Source organism: Chelon labrosus (assembly GCF_963514085.1).
Source record: "Chelon labrosus genome assembly, chromosome: 4".
Lineage (NCBI taxonomy): Eukaryota > Metazoa > Chordata > Actinopteri > Mugiliformes > Mugilidae > Chelon > Chelon labrosus.
In genome coordinates, this window is record NC_140340.1 from 3,814,248 (window position 1) to 3,827,433 (window position 13,186).

Here is a 13,186-nt window from a genome sequence, read left to right on the forward strand (position 1 = left end):
TATTCCTCACATGCAGATTAAGGAGCGCTGAAGATGATTATGGTGAGGGACAAAACTGTTTTTGTGTATCACTACAAAGCACCAAAAGCTTGCCTGCTTATTAATACCAACTTCTTAAAAGGGCACTTAGAGTTATAATGAGAGCCTTTATGTATTACATATTGTGACTAGATTTAGTGTGAGGAAGCGGCTCTCCACATCAAACAAGCTGGCTCGCTATTAGGCACAGGGGCTGAGGGATGCTGTGTGAAAAGGAGTGGAAAATTAAAGCTGAAGCAACGCAGGAAAGGGCTTAATTTACTGGCATGTACAGTATGCAAATGAGATTACTCTCAGCTTAACTGCATCATTTATGTCCATAATAACAGCATCATCATTACAGGGCTCAAATTAAATTACACTGTAATTAGCATATCAAAGTGATTGGTTAAAGTTTAAAACAAATACCCAATTTTGTTAATGAACATCTGTAATCACCGTGTAGACTCTCAGTGAAAAACATCCAAAACAAATATGTGTTTTGGAGAGGGGGGAAGGAATATCCCTCCCAAACGACACATCTGTCTGTCTCTGTGTGTGTGTGCATGTATATATATATGTGTGTGTGTGTGTATGTGTGTGTGTGTGTGTTGGTAAGATGGGGGTGTTTTACCTGGAGAGCTCCACACACTCAGGATATATTTCCCAAACTCCAGGAGATCAAAGATCCAATTTCCCACACTTGCCACTTCAGGAGCTCATCAATAAAATACTAATCACTTCACGGCTGATTCTGAGAATGGAGCCGCAGCCAAAGGCTTAGGGAGGGCTTCCATATCACATAAAAACACCTCTGCTCCGACTGTCTTGACTGACTGTTGAACGTGCACACACACCCGAGCACGGGCGCACATATAATTTGGGTTTATCCTGTAGCTGTGCTGCCATTTTCCTTCTGAGTTTTAACGTGTGCACAGCAAACACATGCAACTTGTTTATGTGTATATTAATGCAAATCCTTTCATCATTGGATATAAATCTGTATTTATGATACTTTTAATTTTTGCAAAAAGTCAAACGAAGCGCCACAAAGCCTTACAACTACATTTGTTTTCCACTATTCTCCCTGTCCGTATTATTACTCTCCTCTATGGCTAATAATGCAACACAAAAAGGCAGCAGCTAGCGGTGTATATTATCAGAAATGCACTCAAATTTTTAAAGAAGTAGCATCTTATTTTATTCATTAGGAAATCCATTAAAAGGCCTTATTCCTTGCAAGTATGTAAAAGATGTGGCTTTCAAGGTAGAGCTAGGGCAAATCCACTCCATCAGCTAATGACGGCACTCATTACACAGAGAAGCCGGCTAATGAAGGCGCGGTGGCCGGCCGATCCCCTCACCCAGCATAAAGCCCTATGAAATGCTAATATCTCACTTCTAATTAAAGGATACTAAGTCCAAATGCACCTTCACGGCTAGTAGCTGGCAACATAAATTTTATTTTTCAACACTACACTACACCCAGAGATGTGCCTGAGCAACATTCCATTAATTCATATTTAATACCCCCACTAGTCCTTGCTATCTGCCTCTCCTCTCCTTCTCCTTCTCGCAGCCGCCCGCCGCCCTATCAGCTTTAGATTGTAAGCACATCATTACGCTTTCCAAGAGTTCTTTTTTTTTTTTTTGCTCGTGTGCACATTGCTTCAAATGGCTTCCAGAAATAAACACATATGCACACAAGAGCATTTATGCACGTGTCACAGGGGAAAGGTCAGTAAAAAAAAAAATATGCCAGTATGGCCCCTGCTGCTGCACCTGTATACATTTACAATGTTTACACATCTTTGGCCGTAAATATGTTTACAAGAAAACCCGCTGCCTTTCTCAGAAACTGACCTTGGAGCCAGTAAACAAACCTTTCACAAAGTTCATTAACGTCAAAGAGGGTATGGTCTTTCTGCCCCTTAGGTGGAAGAAAAACAAAAAAAACAAAAGGTCAGTGCCATTAGCTTATCAACAAAATATAACTGCAACGGAGTGGAAATTATGGCTGGGCCTGAACAAATACTGAAGAAAAATAATGAGCACAGTGTTTTCCTGATCCAAGGTTAAAACCAAGCGTCAAAAACAGAGATAAAAAAAAAAAAAAAAGGCAATTGATAGCAAATTATCTGATCACTTCTTTGCAGCCCCCTTCTCTGAGGGTATGTGTCACATATTACTATTATATGAGTCCCGGTGAGTCACTGTGTCCATTTAGTCAAAGGTGTTTTCCCAGTCAGACAGAAAGAATGGATGTTAAATCTTTTCCAGGTATTCAAAAAGAAACTCTGTTTTTTCCTGTGAATGTACGTGTTTGATTAAATCTAATTTAATAATAAAGTCATAAACTAAAAGAACGCTCTTCTACATGTGACGGGCATCAGTTTTCATGCCCAATACCAAAATAAATACACAAATACTTCACAAGGGCACAAACTATTTAATTTAACTGTTTTCCTAAAGACGAGATTTGTTTTATATTTAGTGCATCATTTGCCAAAGGAGCAGCTCTGAAATGCATTGCTTTAAAGGTCAGTGTTAAGAACATATCACATGATGTCTGTTTGATCCCAGCCCAAGTATTTTCCCAAGGATTCTATGGCTCTGTACTGTGTAAATCACGCAGTCTGACCTTCTACATTCCTCATGCTCCGTCCTCCCATTCATCCACAGGCACAGATAATACTGGGCAAATATCATAAACGTGAGGATTTTAGGATTGAGGTGAGGCTGCCATCATCCTCCACCAGCTGGGGAAAAGAAAGCCCATGCATCTGAAAGAACCCTGTTTCCAACTACCGCCAGACTAACCTGTGGTGAGGTTACCTGACCTCAATACATAACAGCACGCATGCTGGCGATCCATGCAGAATGCTCTCGGGTGATTGGCAATCTGAGTAGCGTCCAGTTTTGGGGGATTTTTCGGACTGCTCACGCAAAACTGCCCACTCCTGCAACGAGGCCGAGCAGGATCGGTATTTACCGCAACAACTGATAAGACTAAACAACGGCTTTTGAGTTTGCGAGGTCTGTGATTTCATGCAACTACCCTAAGCATCGCCGAGGCGTTTAAAGGGAGCGTCCAGGGCTTGACCTGCAGCTGAACCGGCCTCTGCTCGGCCACAGGGAGGAGGGCAACAGCCACTCCAAACATATCACCCCACACCCCCGACCCCCAGCAACCCCCTCCTCCCCCCACGATAAATAACTTAACACAGCAAACAGAGGCCCATCAGTCAACCTACACATAAGCTAACACCAGGACGGGGGGCAGAGATCGATGGGGAGATACAGACAAATAAAGAAAGACAGAAGGAAGACAAGAAGAGAGGGGACAGAGAAGAAGAGAGGAGGAGGAGGAAGAGGAGGAGGAGGGGGTACATTGTGAGGGCATCTAACACTGGAGAGCAGATAAATATCACACAGGAGCCTGAGCCAAGCAGCGCGGCAGGCCAAGTACTGTTAGACTGTGAAAGCCAGGCTATTTTGCCGAGCTGTGACATTTGTTTCTTATTGTCTAAGTGGCAGCTGAAAGCGTCTCCCTGCGAGGGCCCCTCGGCTCTGCTCCGGCCCCGCTTTGACAGGGAGGTAACCATATTAGGACGTGTATGGTAAAGTAAACAATAACATAGTTGCAACGAGATGGAAATTTTTCAGCTAATGGTGTTTGTCATTCCTGTTTTCAGTGCACTGAGCGGCCCTGTGTTTTTTCTATCCCGCCAGAGAGACTTTGTTTATGAAAACAACGCAGGAGCCAAGGCTAAAACCAGAGCAAAAAAAAAAAAAAAAGAGAGAAAAAAAAGAAGAAGTTGTAAATAAATATCAGTTTAAAAAATGCCTCCACCTTTTTCATTCGATTACATAAATAAACCCACATTTGGTTAGAAATAGACTTTCAGTTTTTCTCTCCCTTTCAGGCTGCGTCCTCTCTTTTACTTTACTTTGGACTTTCCCTTCCATGTTGATCCACTTTCTTTTAAATACGCTAATGTACCTCAGTCGGTCGGCCGGAGCTGGTAACGTCACTATTTTAGTTGTCCCACGACAAGACCGTCCAAATACTGCGACTAACTAACGTCACTAAAACACACAAAGACCAAGATGATGCAGACGGTCTGAACACGGAGGGGAAGGATCCCTTCGGGAAAGAACAACCACGTTTTGAATTGTTCGTCATCAAGTTTAAATTAGCTGAACTGTAACGCGCACATTTTCACTCCTGACCCACAGCAGCCGAGCATGCTGACAGTGCTGACCTTTGAAAGGACCAAAGCTATCGTAGCTCATCATTTGTGTGGCACTATTCACTTCCATTCAAACTCTTCTCAGCTGAGCTGGAGCAGGATCTGCTCCGCAAAAGAGACACGGCCTCAGATAGCTATGGATAAAGTCGGTTAATGGTAAAAGCACGCCTTTAGAATAAGTTGTTAAAAGTTGCTACCTAGCTTGAAGAAGTTAGTTCCCTCTTTCTTTAATATTGTGGGAGCAGACTGCAGAGATGATATCCAATTAGCACTAGCCTGCCTGGTTAGTGTGCTAGCCTAGCTGCTAACTTGATTGCTGGAATAGTTTGCCTGAGAGTAGCATCTCACGTTTTCGTGCATCATCTTACAAAGCATCTAGAATAATTTAAAAGAATTGTGCTTTAGAACATTTTGGGAGAGTCCAGGTCTCTAGATTTGAAAATGCCGGTTATTAAGTTTAATAGGGGTGCGACAAATAGTTGGCTAGCGCTAGCGGCGCTAACACAAAACAGGGTCCAAAGTTTGGGAACATTTCATACTCGAAAAAACCAAGAAAACTGTCACATGCAAGACTTAAAAGTAAAGTGAACCTCGTGCACTGTGGGGCCACCTCAGCTTGAACATTTGAAGAGGAAATGCACCTCGGTATAATAGTTAGCGCCCATGCTAGTAGCTAGACTATTGCTGTATGTGCAGACGGAGCAACAATCGTCATGACAGTTTAAAGAGTAATGTAATTAGATAGCTAAAATGAATATAGCTTTTATTGTGCAATTCATAATCTGACTAGTCGACCAGTCGTTACAGTAGTCGATGAGCTGTTTGTTGCAGCCCTAAAGTATAACTCTTGTTCACTTACTTTCTGTTTGGTTGAGTATGTATGACTTTGAGCATGTGGAAAAACTTTTCGTGAATGTAGCTTCAAGAAAAAACTTTGATTCTGTATTATTTTAACATCATCAACAATCACGGTACCCAATAGCTAAACTAAATCAGAGAATGGTGGCAAAGTCTAGGCTGTATGAAACATCAGAGATAATAATCTGATATTTCTAGATTCTTATTAATTTGAACAACATTTTGAGCCATTTCTATCCATCTACTGTATCTGCGTGTGGCGCTCCAGAGGGTCGTCACCACAGCCCTGAGGATCATCGGCTGCCCCGTCCGACTGCCTGAGGAAGGCCCAGGCGATGCTTAAGGACACAACCCACCCTGGACACTCACTTTTTGAACCGCTACCAGAACACTGAAGGCCAGAACCAACAGACTGAGGAATGGCTTCTATGCAAGAGCCTTAATCACACTGAACAACTCAAACAATAAATAGAAATAATAATGTGAATGTGCAATAATTCACACAATAATGCTCATAACAATGTGCAATACATCTGTGCAATAATTTCATATGTGCAAACATGTGCAACACAAACAAGTGCAATAATTTCATGTGACGTGCAATAACAGTGACTCATTATTATAAGTGAATTTTTGTACATATTTTTTTTTATTCTAGTTCTTTACATTTCCTTTCCTTTTTTAAATTTATTTTTATTCCAGTACTTCTACGGCACCTAAGGGGGACCTTAGGTCACCTTAATTTCGTTGACAATAAAGACATTCTATTGTATTCTATTCTACTCTATTCTATTTAAGTCACACGTGTTTCACATGTGCCTCGTTCTTCTCCCTTTCCTTTGGCTCTGGCTACCACGCTATCTTTCTTTCAGGTAAAGAAAAGGCATAACTGCATGTTTGTCTATGTGCAAGAGTGGAAAACAAAGACTCAGATATTTTTCCAACTCTTCTGAATAACTGCTGCTGACTCACTGGTCAGCTATTCAAAAAAAAAAAAAAGAAAGCTTTTACCTCCTCGGCAGGAAGTTGAAAAAGGAAAGTCTTACCAAAGTTCAAATCTCACAACGTGCCAGTGTTCACATGTCTTTCTGTAGCCATAAGGTACATACAGTCATCTATAGTAGAAAGTAGAAGCAGACATGCAACTCCTCCACATGTTGACTTTCTTTGTTTGGTTTTTACCCACCTCTCTCCAGCGCTCTCTCTCTCTCTCTCTGTCTCTCTCTCTCTCTCAGCCTTATTCCTAATCTCACACCAAAAAATGCAAGCTGTTTATTTGCGTAGGGCTGAAGCCATTCCATTAAGAAGCCCCACCAGGTGCTTTATCCCTAAAAGGGATTTGTTTTCTAAAATAAACGGAGAAAGCAGGAAGGACTGCCAAAGTGATATTTACCATGACAAGAAACGAGTGCAACCAAGTCAAAACTATCCAAATAAGAATCACTGCGGCTTTCTGCTGGAACTTTTTTTTTAAATTTCCTTACATAGTCATAGCCTTTCACCAGTCATAGTGGAAACCAACATGAAACTTTTGACTGCATCTTAAACTATGAATATACAACTCAGCCTTTAGATTAGGGACGGTGTGTTATGTCTGATACTTGCTCGGTTCCAGTACAGTATATTGTTTTGCTGTTAGGCCGTCTGACAGATGCTTCCCCTTAGTTACCACAAAAAAAATAACACTGTATAGTTATTTTGAACAGAAAACAAAGAAATCAATCCCGTTTATTAGTTCTATTTCATCTTTTCCTCTCACTTTTGTGATTTTCTTTTCAGACAACTCATCTGCAGAGAGAGAACTTGCTTACTTCTGTCGCCTCAGTCAATCTCACGCGAATGCGCCGTCGCGTTAGCCGTCTGCACCTGGTAGCCGGCTGACACTATCAGAGCTCCTCACTCTCGCCGAGGCAGACCAGTGTACACATCCATCAGTGTGTTTCAGAGCAAAAAGAAGACATGCCTGTTTGATGCTGATAGAAAAATAGATTGAAACTTGTCAAATGCCGTTTTTTCCAACAAAAAAAAAGAAAAGGGATATTTTAAGCAGCTTCAAGATCACACACCTGTGATAATATTATCAGCACCGACCTCACAGCAAAAGACGACTCAAGTGGAAGGTGTAAAAGATGCACGGGGATACAAGAATGTTGCTGCATTGTGAAACACAGTGCACTCAGCATAAGGCACGCATTTGACTGTGCAACCTGTTTAGTCAGACAATACAGAGGCGGGCGATCTGCCAGAGTGTGTTCTGATAGCAGCTGATGCAGCCATGGGAGCAGAGCATCAGATAGGGAAAGCAGACGGTGGGCAGGTGAGGGTGTTTAGAAGGCTTTGACACATCCTGCGATCTCAATCAACAGGAAAAGGCAGCAGCACACGGCCGCTCTACGTCTGAGCCTCGGCCTCTATTGTGACGTCTTTGTAGGGGACGATAATTTTTCATTTTCACGCTGCCTTGCATCTATTCTGCCTGTCAGTGTTTTTTAACTACAGCAGATAAGCTCGGAGAGTAGATTACGGTACTTACAGTGCATGAAAAACACAGCAACAAAACTGCCAGTGACAGAGGCGTTTAACTTTCGTGCTAGAAATCTCCCCCATGTGGCACTTTCGCTACAGCGAGTTGTTTATTATGTTCCAAGCTAGGCATAAGCAATTAAAGGAGCTCTTAAGAATCAAAGTGTTATAAATGCATGGAAACACAGCCGGCTGTAAATGCCACAGAATTAGAAGCTTACCAAGCCTAATACTAATACATGGCAATTTTCAGCTTGATGCTGATATAAAGAAATTACTTTTTTAAAGTAAGCAATAAATGCAGTCAAGGGAACGATAACTGAGGCCCTATTTTCATCCCGGCATAAATCTGAACACGACCTTTCTGCGGGTCCAACTCATGAATCCACTTGTTTATTCTTCCATAAAAAGTAGATTAAACAAAGAAACTTCAGCAGCTAAAAAAAAAAAAAAAAAAAAAAAAAAAGCAATAGAAACCAAAGCCTTCACAGAAAAGGGAAGAACGACAAGAAGGTGCACGTTTTACACGACGTGTTCTTCTTCTCTCCCCTTACATGGATTCATGAAATTCAAATGAAGTCCAACATGAGAACATAATATTTTGAAGCCCTCAAAATGGAGCAACATCTTTAGGGGATCTGAAGATTGTCTTTTTTTTTTTTTTTTTTTCTGGAAAGCTGGATGTCATCAGAGCTGAATAAATTGGCCAAAAAGCAGACCTGCACACAGCACACATCAGAGGCAGCTCCAACACACGTGTGATGATAAACAGCCCAGATATCTAAATCAAAACCTTTAAGTCTGCACTTCAGACACCTATATTCTGCTTTGCATATCATTATATATTGTCAAAAGCATGGTTTGTCCAGATAGAGTAGAAAAATACATGATGCATGCTCTTTACGCGCTCGCCCTCTTTGACTGACTCCACTGCACTTTAAAAGAGCTTTAAACGCCAAGACATATTAATCCCATAAGCTGCCACGGGGATTTCTGCATTAGTGATGCAATCAAAATCACATTGGAAGCTTGTGTCAATAATTAAGCTGATTTTGCCACATTAACATTCATTACACGACCATTTGGAAGATTTCAGGGCTGATCTTACATCTGGAGCATGCGGCTGAGGGGCCTGGTGAAGTGGACCAAAGTATGTGGAGAATGCACTCCAGATTAAACGACAGCACCACGAGTCGTCCACTTTCATTTCTCCTGGCTCTGTTTCCTAAATGTGGGGGTGACTGCCTGGATGCTATAAAAGAGGGCTGTTTGACATACTGTGGTGGTGACAGTGAGGAGAAATAAAACTGGATGGAAAGCAAAGATGACACTTTTGCTTTTGCTTAAGCTGCAGCAGTTCATATCCATCATGTATCAGCAATTTAGTTTTAGTTATAAGTTGGAAAATGGCCCATTAATGTGCTGTATGTGTGCTTACTTTATAAGTTTATAAATAGGTTGTTTAAAGACATTTTTGCAAACCTAAAACCTGAAACTAAATATTATCTATTAGCATACATTTCTGGAAACAATTCTAAAGAAACAGAGAAAACATTAATAGGAATAAGTTGCATTATCCTTATCCAAAATTACATGGACATTCAGGATTACTCCCTTTTTTGTACATATGCAAATCTTGTATATTTTGTGCTCATACCATTTTATGTATTTTATTTATTTTTTTATTTATTTTTATTTATTTTTTTTTTTTTATAATTTTTTTTACTATCTTATACATTTAGTTATTATTTTATTTTTATTTTATCTTTATTTTATTTTTATTTTTATTTAATATTTTACTATCTTATACATTTAGTTATTATTTTATTTTTATTTTATCTTTATTTTATTTTTATTTTAATTTTTAATTGTATATTTTATTATCTTATACCTATTTTTATTTTTACTAATGGTTTTCAATATTTATTTATTTATTATTTTATTTTTATTTTTTATTTAATATTTTACTATCTTATACATTTAGTTATTATTTTATTTTTATTTTATCTTTATTTTATTTTTATTGTTTATTTTATCTTTTACTATCTTACACCTATTTTTCTTTTTACTAATGGTTTTCAATATTTATTTATTTATTTATTTATTTTATTTTATTTTATCTTTTACTAACTTACACCTATTTTTCTATTTACTAGTGGTGTTCAGTATTTTTACTTTTTTAAAAGTGCTACTACAACCAGGCCTTTTCCCTTATGGATTAATAGAGCTAAGTCTTTCTATAGAGCATAAAGTTGTTATATATTTTAATAACAATCAAATCAACACCACTTTTGAAAACCCAACTTCAATATCTGTATGAACTTGAGTTGCAGCTCAGATCTTGTGGCTAAGGGTCACTTCTTCTATTTTTTATATATACATTTTTTTTTTTTATTTCTCTTTAATAGCTACAAACAATGGAAGCCGCTCTCAGATGTACAGTTACACATGTCACGCATCCACCTGCAAGTCACAACACGTCAACGGAGGCAGCGAACGAGCTGAGAGGCAGAGAAGAAAGGATGAAAGATAGACAAAAGAGAATAAGAGAAAGAGATGACGTGAGGTTAAAGTTGTCTGAGACAGAAAACAGACACACTCCTCTGAAGCCCTGAGCTCCTGAAGTGTTAACACACCCTTCACACACACACACACACACACACACACACACACACACCCAGACACACAGCACTTCCCCATAGTCCTACTACGCCTCACCCGATCGCTCCAGCCAAAAGTTCACATCCTGGGGGCCTCAAACCCTTCTCAGATAGGGAGATGGGTGAGAGGAGCAAAAAAAAAACCAACAACGAGATATCAACCAGAATAGCTGAGATGCCAACCATAACGACAGTGTGTGTGTGCACTGCAACGCCTTCCTCCTGTTTAGTAAACAGGGCATTACCGTATAGGAGCCCACAGCTTCTCCAGACTGAGCAGCTGTCCACATGTCCTTGCTTGCTATAAGTTCCTGCACGGTGTAAATCTTAGTTTTAAAACAGCTAATCGCACAACTAACCTTTAACTGGAACTCGCCATGCTAGTCTCAGATCAGCAGCTTCTCAAAACACCGACAGGGTGCACCTGCCCATTCCCCTGCCCACCCCGCTGCCCCCGCGTGCACACACACACACAAAATACAGTACACAAACAAGACAACCACATTGCATTTAGTCAATTATTAAGCCAATTCAATAGAGCAGTCACACACACACACACACAGAGAAAGAGGCAGGGACTGACTGGAGTCTGGTGAATGATTGTGTGTTTACCTTCTACAAGGACTTGCTTATTTAAAGCAATCTTCAGTTCCAGCGGTGGTAAAACAGCCTCCTCGCCCTGCAGACACAAAACGGAGAGTTATTTATTGGCTATGATATAATTAACGCTGCAGATCACTGCGCTGGTCATCAGCGGCCGCAAGCCAGTGCACAAAAAAGATAGAAAGAAAAAGAAAAGAGACATGGGGTGTATAAATGAAATGCTAACAAAACCAATACCACCAGTTGCTATTGATTCGAACTGATAACATGCACAAAAACAGCCTTATATATTGTGAGAAACCGTCAGAAAGGAGTCAGTTGCATGCATTCCGGCGCCGTTTGCCTTCCTTTGTTGTTTGTAGTCTGTGTACCTACCCTCGGCTGTTAGAAATGTGAAAGCCACCATTTCAGCTCAGAGCAGGGGAGAAGGCACCTTTTCGTTCATCTTCCTGCAGCCTACTATTGTCACCGTCAGACACATCCCTTACATTTCCATCCGCCTGTTAACTACAACTACACCCCCTGATGATAACAAATGAACAATGGGGCTGTCTGTGAGTGAATGGTTTATTTGCAAGACAAAAACTTTTCATATTGCTGACAGGAGTCGGCCTTCTTGGGCCCCCCCTGCTGGCGAGCGCACTTTATCTGTACCTGATCTGCCCTGACTCAACTCCCCTGGGGGGGTGGGAGGTGGTGGTGGTGGGGGGGGGGCTGCTCTGCATGCACACAGCTTTCCTAACTGAGCACTCAACCCAAGCAAAGAAAAATGGAAGAAAGAAAAAAAAAGAAAGAAGGAAACAAAATCTTATTTTTATGGTAAACGGAGAACTGGCTGTGGGGCAATATTTCAGGTAAATTTGAATAAAAGCATTAAAGCATATCCAAATATGAGAGAGGGTTTAAAAAAAAAAAAAGAAAGAAAAAAGCTCCAACTCCCTCTCCTCTCGCGCTGCTCTTTTTTGCCGTTTACAATTTGGCAGTCAAAACTGTGGCCAGGCATTTGTGCAACTGTATATCTAAAGCAGACGGAACACAGATAAAAACACACCGGGCCTACTTGCCCAGTTGCTGCATTAATTATAAGTTAAACGCCCTCGTTGAAAACACGAGTCAACGCGCAGCTCGCTCTGAACTCGACTGCGGCTTGAACAATCATCCAAAATGGACCATTCCCACACATGCTACCCTGTTATTGTGATTCATTACACTTCAATTAACATATCATCAATGGAATCGTAAATCAATGGCGAGTGGTGACAAATGACAGATATTTTCAGTTTCAAACTACTAAACATCATTAATTCCCATCACCTGAAAGAGCCCCGGGAGCTAAATGAGTTTACCCAATGCATAACATCCATTTAGATAAATGTTTCATCATTTTAATGATGGAAAATTTGTATTGGAGAGAAAAAGGCAACAACGGGATCCTGATAGCTGCTGTACGCCTTTTTTCCTTGTAATATAATGCCCGTCTTGTAATACCTAAACAGATAATTGTCTCCATTTCAAACAGCACAAAGCTGTAATATTGCCATTTAGAACAGTGGGGGTGCAGAGATCGTAGGGTGAGGATAAACAAGCACACGCTGCTTCACCCGGTTGGGAAAACCGAGCCCATCACACACTCCCACATTGAGATTTTAGGGAATAGAACAACTCCTGGTTGAGATAATTACCCACCTAGGTGGGTTATGTGCATGCTCAGTGAGAGGCCTCAGCTAAGAATATGAATCAAAATGCTCCAATTTCAAAAGAGCTAAGGAGCATTTTGCAAGGTTTTGTTGTAAAGTCTTGAGACCAGGTTGTAGGTCCGCTGTGTTAGAGGGGAAAACAGGACAACAAATGGCCTTTGACAAAGGAAACATGACTCGCGTATACAATACACAACCAGATAATCCAAATAACTGTTCCCACTCTGAATGCAAATACCACAAGCTCCATTGTAGTTGTTTTCAGAGGGAATGGACGGGATCATTTTCGCTATGGTAATGAACGGCTGCGGTCACAACAAAAAACCCATTTTACTCTGTCCACAAACCCGTGAAGTGGACTTCCCTATTTGAGAAGGGGGTCGAAGCGCCACAATGCGCTCTCCAGTCCCAGGTACGTTATTGGTGCCTTTGGCTTTGTTGTAAGATTGCACGTTCCAAATATGAATTAATACCCCTCCACTGAAACGCACCCAATCCCAACAAAAGGCCCACATTCACCGTGGACAGCTCTTCAGCTCCTCTAATGGACAGGCTCTCCTCTCTCTTCACACCG

The 13,186-nt window shown here is 40.7% G+C and overlaps 1 protein-coding gene across 2 annotated transcripts in view; it reads right to left on the bottom strand.

Moving 5' to 3' along the window:
* The window catches only part of foxp1b (forkhead box P1b), a 150,072-nt gene that overhangs the window by 87,886 nt on the left and 49,000 nt on the right, over positions 1–13,186 (bottom strand). For both annotated transcript variants that reach the window (XM_084542776.1, XM_084542775.1), the window contains exon 4: positions 10,925–10,991. The gene's annotated coding sequence lies outside the window, so the exon portion shown is untranslated. The remainder of the gene's footprint in view (positions 1–10,924; positions 10,992–13,186) is intronic.